A 12,270-nucleotide genomic window follows, 5' to 3' on the forward strand; every position below is an offset into this window, starting at 1 on the left:
ACTCTCTTCTTCACCCAATTATAACCTATCAAGTGTCAAGTCTGTTCTTTAAGCTAGGTTTTGAGATCTAGCAAACTCACAGTTGTTTCATTTATCTCTAACTCTCATATTTTCATAGACTGACTCTCCTTTTAGGTTTTTTTTTCATGTTTAAGGATTTCTTATCATTTTATCTTGATTTTCCTGTGACTACTTCTTAACAGGTTTTTTTTTAAATGTAGTTATCAGGGTGCCTGGGTGGCTCAGTCAATTAAGCATCTGACTCTTGATTTTAGCTCAGGTGATGATCTCAGGATCATGATATTGAGCCCCATATCAGGCTCCATGCTCAGCATGGAGTTTGCTTGTCCCTCTCCCTCTGCTCCTCCCCCTGTTCACATGCTCTTTCTCTCTCTCTCTCAAATAAATTAATTAATTTAAGAAAATTGTAAAAGATGCAGTTGTCATGTATGGTGTTATGTTTGTTATACTTCAAAGATTACAACCAGAATTATGCAAAGTATTCCATATGTGCCCACTGTATAATATTATCCAAGAATAAGTTAGCTTTATTCTTTCCATTGCCCTTTTTTATCATAATCAATTTTTGATTGACTTTTTATGCAGGGTAATCCAACACAATCTTGTTTTCTTAAATAACCTATAGTAATTCCATTTAAAATTTTTAGCTTGCAAATGACAACTGAGAGACTATAATTATATAAACTGTCCAATGGTAGTTGATCAGCAACTACTAGATTTTTTTTTTTTTTTTGGCAGCCACTAGTTTTAATTCCAATACAACCCAAAGTATTTTGTCACCGGATGTAAATGATAGAATGAATATTCTCTATTGACTGCTTTCTTAACTTCTCCTCTTAAAATGTGAAACTATGTAGCTAATTCCCAGGAAACCTTTAAAAATTGTACCTTAGAAAAAGTGAAAAATTAGATTATAAAATTTTTGTTCTAGGAATATGACACACAACACAGAAATTCTAGTAAAGTAAAACTAAATGTATTTAAACAAATGTGGCAGTGCTAAGAAGTCAATGATAAATCTCTATGGTCCCAAAATTAAGAAGAAGCCATGATGCAGAGGAATGTGTACAATAAGACACTGAGCTTTCTCTAAAAGAAACATGGATATTAATACTCATGCATGAACAAGAAACAAGTTATCAGAGCAGTGGCAATACTATGGAATGACCAGGATAGGCTTCATGGAAATAATCATAGTTGAGCAAAGATCAGATGGTAAAGGAATTATCAAGATCTTGAGCTCAAGTATTATAAGCAGAAGGAAATCATACACAAAGGTTGACATTAGAGGGCGATGAAGTCATAAAAATTGAGAATGGGCGATTACATGTAAGATAATGAAAACCTTTGTAAACATACATAGTTAAGTCATGTCCTCAACAACAAAAAAATATATAATCTTCTCTCTTACAGAGTTTTGGTTGGGGAAAAGTCTCTTTTTAGTAATTAACATTCAGATACAATACTACATGGTTATTTGGAGTGCAGTTTATTTCACTTATTAGTTACTCCAAGGTAAGATCAATTCGTAATAATGTCACAGGCAGAGAGGGACTTTTGGTATGGTAGAATGAGAAGGTCTTCTCCTGGAAAAAAAATATAAAACTGGGGAAAAAATATAAAACAACACCACATGATGCATGTGTGTGTCCATTAATCAAAATTATACAACAAACTGAGAAGGGTGTATTCATGCAAAATGACTGAGCTTTGAGTACAAACAGTAAGAATCTGTAATATTCTTATCAGGGCTTTTCCTATTACTCCCAGTTTGGTCAACGTGGTAGTTACATGACAGGGGAATGGGAATTAGACCATGGGAGTCAACCACACTACTCATGACAGATATTTGCTTGATTTTGACCAGAAAACAAAATAATCATGCACAGTGGTGATGTCAATAAATTTTACAATATCAGTGGCAAACTAAAAGAGAAGTCCCGAAGACCAGCTAGTTAGATCTTGTGTCCTACTTAGGAGGAAAAATGGACCACCCAAAAACCCAAAATTATAAAAGGAAGATCCTATAAACGAGTCACTCACAGAGGGGCTGTATAATCTTTCTACACATCACTGACATATTTGATGGCTTTGTGAACCTGCAGAGCAAGACAGAAAGCCCAGGATATCAGGCTGTACACATATTATTTTCTGAAATGGAGACTGTGAGCATGTGTATAGGAGAGATAAAGGGTGAAGCAGAAAGAAAAAGCAAGGGTAGACATGATATATGCCTCAATTTTAAAGTCTTCCAAAACCCACAAAAATATCTATCTAAGGTGGAAGGAAGTCTTACTGGAACAAGACGTTCAAACACAGCTATAAGGACATAGACGCAGCCACTAGGAATTAGACTTCAGAAAAATAAACAAAAAAAACTAAACAGAGACATCAACAAGCACGCATCAAAATGAGGTTAGATTCTACTTATTAATCTAAAAACTTACTAAACAAATATTAAAACAAAAAAGAATCAGAAAAGCAACATCCTCAGGTGGAAAATTCAGAATCCATAATTGGATCAATATAATAATATAATATAATATAATATAATATAATATAATATAATATAATATAATATAATATATATAATTGCTACAATATAATATCTAAAATGTCTAGGATTTTTATAGTTAAGAACAAAAAGAAAATTAATTCATAGCTGGAAAGGTATAGCATCAATAGAAACTATCTCTGAGTGTACTCAGATATTGAATTTGGTAGGTACTCAGATATTGAATTTGGTAGGTAGCAATTTTTAATCAGCCATTAAGATATCTTCAAAGTACTGGGAACAAATAACATGTTTGTAAAACTGAAGAAAGCATGGTGATACTGATGCATCAAATAGAAAGTATCAGCAAAACAATAAAAATAATTCAGAATAACCAAATAGATATTCTAAAGTTGAAAAAATTAATAACTGAAATTGAGTTCACTGAAGTACTCAACAGATTGTGTAGATGAAAAATTAAGCAACTTTGAGGATACATAAATAAAAGTTATTCAATTTGAATAGCAAAACATATATAGAAGAAAATATACAGAAACAGAGACCTGTGGGCAACATCAATCATACTACTATATATGTAATGTGAGTTCCAGTAGTAAAATATAAATAAATAGAAAATAAGTATCAAAATGTATAATGGTCAGAGGCTTCCTAAATTTGATGAAAAACAAGTATCCACATATCCAGCAAGTTCAATGAAATATAAAGAAGATAAACAAGACATATGCCTCAACAATTTACAGACTTTTGAAAACAAAGAGAGTAAGATAACTTTTAAAGCAAATAGAAGAAAATCATTCATTACACACAGAGGGACAGCTATTCAATTAACACTGACTTCTCATATGAAACAATGAAAACCAGAGTACAGAGAAATAGCATATATTCAATGCACTGAAAGGAAAATTAAAAAAAAAAAAACTACAAGCAAGAATTCTATTTCCAGCAAAACTATTCTGCAAAAAAATGAGATAATATGAAAACATTCCCAGAAAAATGAAAATTGAAATAATTTGTTACTAATTTGCATGTCTTATAGGACATTCTTTTTTTTTAGAGATTTTATTTTTTTATTCATAAAAGACACAGAGAGAGAAAGGCAGAGACATAGACAGAGGGAGAAGCAGGCTCCAGGCAGGGAGCCTGATGTGGGACTCAATCCTGAGACCGCAGGATCACGGCCTGAGCCAGGGGCAGGTGCTCAACCACTGAGTCACCCAGGCATTCCCTTATAGGACATTCTTAAGGAAATCCTCCAAGCTTAAAGAAAATGACACCAGAAGTTAATTCAAATCCTCAAGAAGAAATAAAAATAACCAAATAATTTGGTAAATATAAAATAATGTATAAATATTTTTCTTAGCTTCTTACAAAGTTATTAGATGATATAAAGCAAATACTATAAAACTAATTGTTGAATCTATACATAGATTTCATATATATGAATATCATAAGACCAAATAAAGAAAGAAATTGAACTGCATTGGAACAAAGTCTCTATATTTTATAAAAATTGGCTTAGTATCAATCAATAGTGATACAACCCACATACGCAAACATGCATATGCATACTACACACAAGAACAAGTAGAAAAGATGATATTGGACACTAACCTCACATTTGATTTTAATTTATGATATATTAAAGGCATAAATATGAGAATGGTCATTTAAAACTGGTTCGTATTTGAAACATTTCTCAATGACTAAGTGAAAAATTGATTAAAGTTTTGATTAAACACATTTTATTATTTTTTTATTTGCCACAGATCCTTCTAGGTGCTAAGAATATCATAGTGAACATTACTGCCAAATATCCATCTGTCATGTAGCTTACATTCTCATGGGTTTAACAATATTTACACAATTGCATAAAGAAAATGATGATAGAGTTGTCCACAATAAAATGAAAACTTTAAATGGCAAAAGATAGTATAAACAAAGTAGAAAGACAAAACATAGACTGAAAAATGATATATGGTATATACATAGCAACAAGAAATTTTATTCTAGGGTGCCTGGGTGGCTCAGTTGGCTAAGCATCTGCCTCAGCTCAGGTCATGATCCTGGTGTCCTGGGATTGAGCCCTTCAGGGATCTCCCTGCTCAGCAGTGGGCCTGCTTCTCCCTCTCCTTCTGCCTTTCCTCTTCTCCCCACCCCCCGCTCATGCTCTCTCTCTCTCTCTCTCTTTCTCTCTCTCTTTCTCTCTAAAGAAAAAGAACAAAGGATTTTATTCCAAAATGTATAAAAGACATCAACATAAGAAAACATGCCAAAATAACAATGAGAAAGTCTGTAGAGAGAAATCTTGAATAACCACTAAAGAAATGAAAGATTCTCAAGCCATTCATTAAATTTTAATAAGTTGTTTAAAACAATACTGAAAAACAATTTCACATCTATAGGATTATATGATTTAAAAAGTTGGCCAATAAGAAGGAGTTGGTGGGAAGTAGAAAAAAGAAATACTGTACATTACAATTGAGAGCATAATTTGAGGAGAAATTGTTCATACACAATGAAGTGAAGGACAGCTTAACCTTAATTTACTCTAGAGATAGTAACTTAACCTAGAGAAAGTCTGGTACATTGCAGGGAAAGCATTGGCCATCAGTGTCCATGGCAGCACTGTGTGTAATTATGAACACACTAGAACAGCCCAAAAGTTCAATTTTTGGTAAAAGAAAAATGCTGTGGCTGATTCATAGAAAGGAATATCATGCTAAAATGGGTTAATAAGTTAGAGCTAGAAGGATTAATAATTCTCAAAATATAACATTAAAGGAAAAATAGGTTTTATGAAGGTAAAGAAATGTCATTATTCGACTATGCAAAATCAATGCTCCATATTGTTTTGTGTGCATATGTGAGCAGTTGTATATTAATACCACATTTTAGATATGAAATATTTAAATATTCACAACAATTTGAGGTTATTCATGAGGGGATTGGAAAAACTGGCTATAGAGACTTGGATGTGAGCTATGCATTCACAATTAAGAAAAAAAAGCTAGGGCATCGCAGGGTGGCTCAGCAGTTTAGTGCCTGCCTTCGGCCCAGGGCATGATCCTGGAGACAGGAGATTGAGCCCGACATCAGGCTCCTGGCATGAAGCCTGCTTCTCCCTCTGCCTGTGTCTCTGCCTCTCTCTCTCTCTCTCTTTCTCCCTCTCCCTTTCTCTCTCTGTCTGTCTTTCATGAATGAATAAATAAATAAAAATCTTAAAAAAAAAGAAAAAGTAAAAGGAGCTATAAAGCTAATAAGTCAAAATTTTAATATCTTCCACTATATGTGGAAGTTATGTGTCCACTATATCATGTTTTGTGTTATGTTGCATATCTTTGTGTATTTTTGAATAATGAATGTTATAATGATTTTAATTTTAAAATTAATACATTTAGTTTTTTATTCTTAAAAATATAGGACTCAAAATGTCACAGTTAATAAAAAAGAATAATATATAAAAACAAAGATTAAAAATCAGTTGAGACTTGCTAAACACATCCACTGTCATCTCACCAGTGCACTTCATTTTTTATTTAAAGATTAGTTACTACTTGACAGAAACCAGGGATAAAAGAAAAATCATCTTGCATTTCTGTTCAAGAGGCCATTAATTAGCAACTAGGGATCTGAGAAACTTTAATCAAAATACAAAGAGACATCAACAATTAAAGAACAATCAGAAAAAAAGCCATTTTTAAAACTAGGCCAATATGAGAATAGATATACGAGTTTTTAAAACCTAATTTACATATAGTTATTTTTCCCACTGTTGACAATGGAAACCTATTAAAAACCTTAGGAGTGGGGATCCCTGGATTGCTCAGTGGTTTAGCACCTGCCTTTAGCCCAGGACATGATCCTGGAGTCTCGGGATCGAGTCCCGCATCAGGGTCCCTGCATGGAGCCTGCTTCTCTCTCTGCCTGTGTCTCTGCCTCTCTCTCTGTGTGTCTCTCATGAATAAATGAATAAAATCTTTAAAAAAAAAACTTAGGAATTGTTTTAGCACATGTGAACCAAGTCTCTTAGAGTCAGCTTGCCTTCCAAGGATGGGACATGAATGCATAATTTATAAGTGAATATGTATATGTATCCATACATATGTGTGTATGTGTGTGTAAATACTTATATATACATGTAGATACACGGATGTGTATAATAATTTTACTATGAAACAATATTTTAGTAATTCTTTAACTTTCAAATATAAAAGTTTTGGTAAATATTAAATGTTAGTTCTTATTCAAAAAGTTCACTCTTGGAGTGCCTGGGTAGTTCAGTTGGTTAAGTGTCTGAGTAGTTTAGTGGGTTAAGTGTCCAACTCTTGGTTTTGGCTCAGATCATGACCCCAGGGTCATGAGATTGAGCCCTGTGTCAGGTTCTGTGCTCAGCACAGAGTTTGCCTGTCCTCTCCTTCTACTCCTTCCCCTCCTTTCTCTCTCAAATAAATGTTTTTTTTTAAAAAGTTCTTTCTTAACTTTTTTGTCCTCTCAACCTATGTGCTGAACCCCAAACACTTTGTATTTGCCAACACTGCCCTGTAAAATACAGCATTTGGGGTGTTATCAAAACCACTTTACTCTTTATTTGGTGTTACAGAGTGATTTTACTGAATACAAAGGTAAAATTAATTCTCTTTGTGTATACCATAACAAAATTCTTAGGGTCTGATAATAAGCATGTTGTGAATTTTAGTTAACTAAAGTGAAAAATCACAAAACATTTGGTCTATAATATATGCATTAAAAATGGTCTCGAAAATTTTTCCTTTAAATTTGATAAAGTTCAAGAAATAATAAATGCCAATGGCTATTTTTAGTAATACTAGGGCTAATGGAACATTTATGCATTCTGTAAGTACAAAAGAATCTAGTAGAAAAAAAATCAGCAAATAGCTAATAAGAACTTATCTAATGTTTTAAACCATGTTCTTATTTATCCATGGTGCAATATTTAATGTGACATTCTTTGGAAAATATTTTTCATTCTCTTTGGTAAGGAAATATAATTTAGTATTTTCCATAACAATTTTGTTTCCTAACATTAGAACATTTCACAAGACAGCCATTCATTCTATTGTGTGGCCTTCTGAACTTTATTCAAGAGGAAACCTGCTAGAAGGGAAATTAGCTGACAGTCTCCAGGTGCTTTCAGGATCTGCCTCAGCATTTGTGCCATGGCACACAACAGAATTTCTGTACCCCATCCAATGCCTGAGCATCATGATGATATAAGAATTCAACATTTCAGACCACATGGAACTGTTTGAAAAACATCTTGGCATTGAAATTTCCTGTTGGACTAGCCAGGATTTTCTCTAGGCTATCCCACTGTCTATGGGTCTTCCTAGTCAGCCTTCTTTCTTTCATCCCAATGAATCTCAATAAATCTGTTGTACTTAATGCATATTTGTGTTTGCTTCCTAAAAGATCCAAATTATAATGTAAGATTACAACTAAATCTTAAAGAAATATTCTACATTATTACATAAAATTTGCCATAAGTCCTCATGTATCTTACTGACATTTTGAGCAATATTTTGAGAAAAAAAGCAGTGAATATAATAGTTGGCATGTAATATGCTTAATAATAATGTATTAGTAAATATCTATTGAATGAATGTCCTGCTTTCTTCAAAAGAGAATGTTAATACAACTGATTTATCTGTTAATGATTGTTCTCTATAACTAATCATAGTTAGATGGCAGCACAGTTCTTGCCTCTTAGTCCAATTCATCACCAACTTTCAACTGGATAATAATATTCAATTAGTCATCCTGTTTCAACTTTTACTCCCTTTGGGACACTAGTTGTTCTATAATTCTTCAAATAATATGGGAATATAAGAACAATTTTATGCCAATAAATTCAACAAATTGGATGATGCACATAAATTTCTTGAAAGATACAAACTATAAAAACTCATTCAAGAGCACCTGGGGGGCTCAGTTTATTAAGCTTCCAACTCCTGATTTCAGTTCAGGTAATGATCTCAGGATTGTGAGATTAAGCCTTTCATTGAGCTCCACACTGGGTGTGGATCCTGCTTAAGATTCTCTTTCTCCCTCTTCCTCTATACCCCCTGCCCAACTCACACTTGTACTCATGCTGTCTAAAGAAAAATAGACTTAAAAAGAAGGAATAACTTCAATAATCTAATATCTACTTACTAGATGTTACATATTCAATATTTAGTGGGGAAGAAAACTAAACAGGAAGAAAACTCCAGGCCCCAATGGCTTCACTGATAAATTATACCAAACACATAAGAAACAAACAATTTCAATTCTGTACAAATCCTTCCAAATAAGTTAAAAATAAAGAATATTTCCAATTGATTCTATGTGGTCAGCATTAGCCTTATAATAAAACCAGGAGAATCAGGGCATTACAAGACAATAAAACTACAGATAAATATCTCTTGTAAGCATAGATACAGAAACTCTGCATAATATTTCCTCAAATAGGATCCAATAATATAGAAACTTGGTCTAGCATTTGAAAAAAATGTCGTACAAAAACGATTGAAAGTGATAAATCTATTTTCTTAATTGCAGTGATGCTTTCACAGAACATACACATGTCAAAATACATCAGATTGTACATTTTATGTTATGCAGTTTGTTGTATGTCAGTTAAATCTCAAGTCTGTTAAAAAGTAAAATTATTGCACTAAGTGACTGTGGGATAGTTTTGTTATCCCCAAACATAGCAAGAGGCAGTTAAAACAGTCTAATACTTATGCTCCCTTTCCCTTGAGTTGGGAAATTTTGAGTCTAAGCTCTACACTGACTCTTGGAGTCTCTCTAGGTGGTATTTTATTTGATAATAAACCCTTTTGTCCCTTTATTAGTGGGTGAATTAGGCCTTTGCAATGCCCCAGTAAGTTAAGCTTTGTAAAATAGGTTCTCATTAGGACAAGCTTTCTTAAGGAAAGCTGTAGGCATGTAGCAAAATGGTTGCTTTTCCCAACCCCTACTGGAAACACAAGGAGAGTTTTCTCTGATCCTCACAATGAGAATCTAATAGAGCTCCTGGAAGTAAAACCCAAGAACCTATTTGGTATTCCCTAAACTGGACCTTCTTAAAATTGTTAATGCTCAAAATAGTATACATTGGACCTCTTACAATTGATCAATTACATTTTAAAATGTTCCTACTCATACTGGCTCCAACTATAGGTTCTGCTTCCATGCTTCTGCTCCCAGTAAATTGTATTGCTTTGTTTCTGCCTTTTTCTCTTGTTTTCGGGGCAGGCAGAGTTTGTCCTGGGCTCTCAATACTATGATATATGTATTAAGAGTTGTTGAAGTTTGGTGTGTTCAGCTTTTCACTTGTTGTAATGACAGGAGTGACAAATTCCAAGCTTTTACATATCAAAAAGAAAATCAGAAGTCTACTGTATTTTACGGAATACTCCATCCAATAACAGCAGATTATGTGATCTTCTCACACTCATGTGGAACCTTCAAGATAAGCCACATTCTGGATAAAAGATAAAATATATCTTAACAATCTAAGATAATCTCTTCCTCCCTTCTGCACTTTGTTTACTAGTTTTACCCAGATGTGGGGCTGGGCTTTTCAGCATCCATCTCCTAGTTGGGGGCTAGTAGCTGATCTGCTGGTTTCTGTCCAGCCTGTTTGGAAAGGAGGCCCACAGGCACTGAGGGAGCTAAAGTCTACAAAAATAATAGAAATTACACAAAGTTAATTCTCAGATTATAGTGGAAATAAAGTGATTCATTACCATTAAAACTGCTTTATAAGAAATGCTAAAGGGAATTGTTCAAGTTGAAATGAAAGGATGCTAAGTAACAACAATGAAAACATATACAAGTATAAAACCTACTGGTAAAGAGAAATATACAGTCAGGGTAGCTAGGATGGCAGCAGAGTGGGAGGACCCTGGGCTTGTCCTATCCCATGAATGCAGCTAGATAACTATCAAATCATTCTGAGTACCCAAGAAATCAATCTGAGGGCTGACAAAATAAACTGCACAACTAGAGGAAGAGGTCACATCAGCAAAGGTAGGATCATGGAGATGAGATGTAGCTTGGAGGAGAAATGGATCATAGGTGTTGCAGAAGGGAAGGAGACCTGGTTGTGGAGAAAGGCAAGAGAGAAATCACAGGAGAGCACAGGAGAACTTTCAAAGAGAATACTTCTCCAAGGACACTGGCTGAGAAAATGAGATGGGTTAATTTTTGTGACTTTGAGCCCCAGCAGGAGTCAAAGTCTGGAATTTTAGAGGTCAGTGGATGCAGCTGTGGTAGAGACCTGACAGTACTGCCTTGCTCCTGGAGGGAAGGCAGGCAAGCAACCCCGAGGCAGATGGCACACATGACCTGAGGATTGCCTAAAGTGCACAGGGAAACTGTTCCCTCTTCCTGGAGCACATCTGTGAGAGAGGCATTCCCAGAGATGCCTCTCCAGCAACAAAAGTGCCAACAGGCACCATTTCCCTACCCCACCCCTCAGTGTAGGCACAGAGACACCTGCTGAGGGCAGCTAACCCAACACTGACTGTTTAGCTTGTTTGCTCCAAATCCCATGCCCATGCATTCTGGCAAGACTGCCCCTCTAGTCGAACCAGCATCTCTGTAAGTGCAGTGAGACCCTCCCCAGAAGACCAGAACAGGTCCTTGCCACATCAGGTCCCTAAAATTAGGTGTTTTAAAAGTCAACAGACTTGTCTGGGATACAGCCCAAAGTACACTGTGCTGCTCCAGGCCACATGAAAACAGTGATCTGAAAAAAACCTGGAATGCAGGAAGGGAAATAATTCACTCTAGTGGGAATGCTTCCATGAGAGCAGCAAGCAGAGTCCCCTCTCTGTGGACAAAGGAACTAGCTGGCACCATTTCCCTCCCCTACACCTCAGCAAAAAGCAACTTTAGTAATAGCACAGAACCAACCTTGTCTTCCAAAACTGCTTACACCAAGCCAGACCCCCCTGCATTCTGCTGGGACTCTAGCAAGTGTGCCTAAGGACCAGCACAGTGGACACCTTCACCAGAAGACCAGCAGCATACACCACATTTCCTGACAGTAGAGTTCTACAAATCTTCAGTTCTAGTAATAGCATCAGGTCTCATTTAACAAGCAGACCAGAGCACACCTAGTTAAAATTTGCCACACTCTGGTCAAGGTCCAAACACTGCCCATTGCAGGCAAGGAGAACCTCTGCAGATGACTGACCTTAGTAATAGAGCAGCCAAAACGTAGTAGCTGAATGCATGTAGCACACACCAGAGACCCGCCATGAAGCATCAGGACCTGGACACTAGGTGACCTCTTCTTCATAAGGGCATTACTCTCAGGAGGAGGAAGAATACTAGGCTTTTCTAATACAGATAAGACAGAGACATAGACAAAATGTCAATATGGAAGAATTCATACTAAAAGAAAGGACAAGAAAAGGCTATGGCAAGAGATCTAATCAAAACAGATGTAAGTAATATGCATGATGAAAAATTTAAAACAACAATCATAATAATACTCATGGACTTGAGAAAACCATGGAAGACATCAGGGAGACCCTTATCAGAAATAAAAGAACTAAAAAACAATTAGACAGAAATGAAAAATATAATAACTGATATTTGAAACCAAATGGATGTAATACTACAAGGCTGAAAGAAGCAGAGGAATGAGTAAGTGATATAGAAGTTGCAATTCTGAAAAATAATAAAGCTAAATAAAAGAGAGAAAGAAAAACTATGGATTA

Source organism: Vulpes vulpes, chromosome 14, assembly GCF_048418805.1.
Source record: "Vulpes vulpes isolate BD-2025 chromosome 14, VulVul3, whole genome shotgun sequence".
Taxonomy (NCBI): domain Eukaryota; kingdom Metazoa; phylum Chordata; class Mammalia; order Carnivora; family Canidae; genus Vulpes; species Vulpes vulpes.